Source organism: Nansenia antarctica, assembly GCF_963989245.1.
Source record: "Nansenia antarctica genome assembly, contig: SCAFFOLD_945, whole genome shotgun sequence".
In the NCBI taxonomy this organism is placed as follows: Eukaryota; Metazoa; Chordata; class Actinopteri; order Argentiniformes; family Microstomatidae; genus Nansenia; species Nansenia antarctica.
The window spans coordinates 1-5000 of NW_027662355.1; the positions used below are offsets into that span (position 1 = coordinate 1).

At 56.3% G+C, this 5000-nt stretch overlaps 1 pseudogene across 1 annotated transcript in view; it reads right to left on the bottom strand.

Annotated features, from left to right (window-relative positions):
• Positions 1–31: 31 nt before the first annotated feature.
• Positions 32–5000, bottom strand: part of LOC308175706 (transcriptional repressor p66-alpha-like) — a 14729-nt pseudogene continuing 9760 nt past the window's right edge. Inside the window, exons 7-9 of the transcript XR_013938057.1 lie at positions 3822–4097; positions 1885–2465; positions 32–395 (exon numbers count right to left, since the gene is read on the bottom strand). The product of XR_013938057.1 is annotated as a transcriptional repressor p66-alpha-like (transcript). The remainder of the gene's footprint in view (positions 396–1884; positions 2466–3821; positions 4098–5000) is intronic.

The window sequence follows — 5000 nt, forward strand, 5'->3', positions numbered from 1 at the left end:
GGGTGGGGGGCTGGTATTAGAGTGAGTCTACCTGTGTTCATGTTGCTCTGCTTCCTCCATGCAGTGGCTGAGGCTGAGGCACTACCTCCTCCTCCTCCGCTACCTCCTCTGATGTTGCCACCTCCTCCTCCTCCACCGCCGCCGTGGTTGTGGTTGACCTGCTGTTGTTGATGCTGTTGGTGCTGACCACCGCCCACGGTGGTGACCTTTGAACTCTGGGCAGAGGGGCGGGAGGATAGGTGGTGGTGGGCGTGGTGCTGCTGCTTACCTGGCCGGCTGACGAGGGCGGCGGCCGCCACCGCGCTCTGCAGCTGGGAGGAGGAGGAGAAGGAGTGGGGGAGGCCCCTCACCCCCGCCGACGAGATGCTGCCTCGGGACAGCTGGCCCTGAGGGCTCTGGGGGAGGGAGGGGGAGAGAGGGGGGGGAGAGAGAGAGAGAGGGGGGGAGGGGGAGGGAGGGAGAGAGAGAGAGAAAGGGGGGGAGAGAGAGAGGGGAGGAGAGAGAGAGAGAGAGAGAGGGGGGAGAGAGAGAGAGAGAGAGAAAGGGGGGGGGGAGAGAGAGAGAGAGAGAGGGGGGAAGAGAGAGAGAGAGGGGGGGGAGGTACGGAAAGGAGAGTGGAAAAGGTGGGGGAGGGAGGATCGAAATGTCAAATACAGGATGTTCTGAGTGGCATTACATTTATTTTTAAAAACCGGTCTTACGTGTCAAACCGTTTTTGGTTGGAAAAGGTTACAAAGCACAAACGTTGCTTATTTAGCGATCGGGCCCTGGGGGGGGTGGATGTAATGTTGTGATGTGTGATGTCTGGCTTGAGTTGTGTGAAGGCTTAGTGGCTGATGGCTGGCGTGAGCTTAAAGTGTTACGAGAACGTGTCATCATAGGGTGCGTTCGTAAATACGTTCTGGAAAATCTGCTCTGGTTTCAACTGAAATCGGTTAATTTCTGTGCGCTCCGGCGCTCTCAGAGCATGTTTACGAACGCACCCAAAATTAATAACGACAACCATGCCATACATACCGAGCTTGATAACACACTAACACAACTTTGGGACACGAACGTCATCTATAATATTTGGATCTGCCTACCCCTGAATACACAGCTACAGTAGCTAGCTGACATTAGCAACAGTGAATATCCTAGTTATATCCCAAATTGTGGAATGCACTGCCAGTTTACAACCTCAGCAAATATGTTCAAGTCAAGACTAAAAACCCATCTTTTTAATATTGCCTTTAAATGACTAAATAATTAAATGATTATACTATATCATTATATAATAATTGGAGCACTACTTTGAGCTGCAACGTTTGCAGGAAAAGCACTATACAAATAAAAGTTATTATTAATATTATTATTATATTATTATTATTATTATTATTATTAAGCTCCTGGATTCAAAAGCGGTGTGCGGCGTCCCCCTTTTTACCTGCTTGCACCCCGATAACACTGACACAATTTTGGGATCTTATCATCGTCATCTATGATATTTGGATCTGACTACCCCTGAATACACAGCTACAGTAGCTAGCTGACATTAGCAACAGTGATAACCTAGTTATTAAGCTCCTGGATTCAAATAATAATAATAATAATAACTTTTTATTTGTGTAGAGCTTTTCCTGCAAACGTTGCAGCTCAAAGTGCTCCAATCATTATATAATCATCATTTCATTATTTAGCCATTTAAAGGCAATATTAAAAAGATGGGTTTTTACTCTTGACTTGAACATAATGTGCTGAGGTTGCATCCCTAATGTCAACTGCCAAGTACATTCCACAATCTGGGCGCATAAAATGAGAATGCAGCCTCACCAGATCTCTTTCTTTGTACATGTGGTAGCCTACACAGAGAAAACCAGCGTCAGAAGCAGAGTGTCTTCTTACCTGCTTGATGCTGGAGGAGGAGGAGGAGGCGTGGTGGCGTGCGATGCTCTGCTGCTGCTGCCCTCTGCTGGCCTGGTGCTGCTGGTGCTGGTGCTGGTGCTGCTGCTGCTGCTGCTGCTGGTGGTGGTGGTGCTGTAGGGAGGCCGCCCGGGCCTGGGCCTGAGCCTGCGCCTGCTTCAGCTGCTGGGCCACCAACTGCTCCACCTTCATCGACGGGGAGGAGGAGGAGGAGGAGGAGGAAGAAGAGGTGGTGGTGGTGTGGGCGCCGTGGCCGGCGTGGGAGACCTGGGAGGAGACGGGCGAGGCGGCCGCCTGCTGGAGGATACGCTGCTCGATCTCCTGCTCCTGCTGCAGGGCCTTGACGAAGGCCGCCTTCAGACGGTTGGTGTGCTCCGCCTTCAGGGTCTTCTTCAGGTTGGAGGACATGCAGTCCTCGCAGAGGACCACCGACGACCCCCCGGCCGCCCCCCCGCCGCCCTTGGGCTTGTCCTTCCTCCAGCGGCAGGTGAAGTCGGTGCTGCACTGGGAGCAGGTGTAGGGCTCTTTGAGGACGGGCTTGGGCGGCGGCAGGCCCGTCTTAGCTGTTGTTGGGGGAGGGGGGGGGAGAGAGAGAGAAGGGAGGGGGTTAACAACCCTGGAAAGACTGAATTGGGCAGAGGTTGGGACACTAGATCTCTAGAACTGTTCTAGAACTTCAATGCTCTCTAGATCAGAGAGTGTGATGGGTTTACGTAATGTACCAATGAGAGGGAGAGGGAGAGAGAGAGGAGGAGAGCGGAGAGAGCAGGGGGAGAGAGCAGGGGGAGAGAGCAGGGGAGAGAGAGAGGAGGAGAGCGGAGAGAGCAGGGGAGAGAGCAGGGTGAGAGAGAGAGGAGGAGAGCGGAGAGAGCAGGGGGAGAGAGCAGGGGGAGAGAGCAGGGGGAGAGAGCAGGGTGAGAGAGCAGGGGGAGAGAGCAGGGGGAGAGAGAGAGGAGGAGAGCGGAGAGAGCAGGGGGAGAGAGCAGGGTGAGAGAGAGAGGAGGAGAGCGGAGAGAGCAGGGGGAGAGAGCAGGGGGAGAGAGCAGGGGGAGAGAGCAGGGTGAGAGAGCAGGGTGAGAGAGCAGGGGGAGAGAGAGAGGAGGAGAGCGGAGAGAGCAGGGGGAGAGAGCAGGGGGAGAGAGCAGGGTGAGAGAGCAGGGTGAGAGAGCAGGGTGAGAGAGCAGGGGGAGAGAGCAGGGTGAGAGAGCAGGGGGAGAGAGCAGGGGGAGAGAGCAGGGGGAGAGAGCAGGGTGAGAGAGCAGGGGGAGAGAGCAGGGGGAGAGAGCAGGGGGAGAGAGCAGGGGGAGAGAGCAGGGTGAGAGAGCAGGGTGAGAGAGCAGGGTGAGAGAGAGAGGGAGAGAGAGAGAGGAGGAGAGCAGAGAGAGAGAAGGAGGAGAGCAGAGAGAGAGAGAGAGAGAGGAGGAGAGCAGAGAGAGAGAGGAGGAGAACAGAGAGAGAGAGAGAGGAGGGAGGAGAGCAGAGAGAGAGACTGTTCTAGAACTACCTCTGCCGATAGAGAGAGAGAGAGAGGAGGAGAGCAGAGAGAGAGAGAGGAGGAGAGAGGGGGGAGGGGAGGAGAGAGAGAGAGGAGGAGAGAGAGAGAGAGAGAGAGAGAGAGAGAGAGAGGAGGAGAGAGAGAGAGGAGGAGAGAGAGAGAGAGAGAGAGAGAGGAGGAGAGAGCGAGAGAGAGAGGGGAGGAGAGAGAGAGAGAGAGAGAGAGGAGGAGAGCAGAGAGAGAGAGAGAGAGGAGAGGAGAGAGAGAGAAGGAGGAGAGCAGAGAGAGAGAGAAGGAGGAGAGCAGAGAGAGAGAGAGGGGAGGAGAGAGAGAGAGGAGGAGAGAGAGAGAGAGAGAGGAGGAGAGCAGAGAGAGAGAGAGAGGAGGGAGGAGAGCAGAGAGAGAGAGACTGTTCTAGAACTACCTCTGCCGATGGTGTCCAGCAGGTTCTGCACCACGTCCTCCAGCCCCACCAGGTAGATGAACTCGTTGTTGGCGGCCGAGGGCAGGAAGTTGAGCTCGGGGGCGGGGGGTTTGGGCGGGGGATCTCCAGCAGGGTCTTCTCCAGCTGCTTACGCAGGGCCAGCTTGGCGGCGGCCTGGCGGGCCGCAGGGGAGTCGTTGATGTTGACCACGGTCACACCGCCACCGCCGCCGGCCTGGGACGTCATGGATGTACTCTTCAGGTTGGTCGGAGAGGCCTGGAGGAGGAGGGGGAGGAGGAGAAGGAGGCGGAGAGGGAGGCGGAGGAGGAGAGAGGAGGAGGAGAGGGAGGGGGAGGAGGAGAAGGAGAGGGAGGTGGAGGAGAGGGAGAGGGAGGAGGAGAGGGAGGAGAGGGAGGAGGAGGAGAGGGAGGAAGAGGAGGAGGAGGGGGAGGAGGAGAGGGAGGGGGAGGAGGAGGAGAGGGAGGTGGAGGAGGAGGAGAAGGGGGAGGAGAGGGAGGTGGAGGAGGAGGAGAGGGAGGAGGAGAAGGAGGCGGAGGAGGAGAGGGAGGAGGAGGAGAGGGAGGGGGAGGAGGAGAAGGAGAGGGAGGTGGAGGAGGAGGAGAGGGAGGAGGAGGAGGGGGAGGAGGAGGAGAGGGAGGAGAGGAAGGAGGAGAGGGAGGAAGAGGAGGAGGAGGGGGAGAGGGAGGAGGAGAGGGAGGGGGAGGAGGAGGAGAGGGAGGGGGAGGAGGAGGAGAGGGGGGAGGAGGTGGAGGAGGAGAGGGTGGAGGAGGGGGTGGAGGAGAAGGAGGGAGAGGAGGAGAGGGAGGAGGGGGAGGAAGAGGAGGAGGAGGAGAGGGGGGAGGAGGAGGAGGTGGAGGAGGAGGAGAGGGTGGAGGAGGGGGTGGAGGAGAGGGTTGACAACATGACGTGCTGTAGCAGATGCACAGTAAAAACTAATATTTTCATCAGAGAAAGCTATGGCGGTTATAGCAGTGTCGGCAATAACAGTAATAGTACCCTATTTTCTGAGCCAAAGTCCACGCTGTAGTATATCTGACAGTCTGTAGGGTGGACTTTGGCTATCTGTGTCTGTGAAAGAGCTATACTATGTCTGTGCACACACCTAACTATGACTGTAATACACCTGCTGATACAACTATGATGTAGCAGGTTTATGCA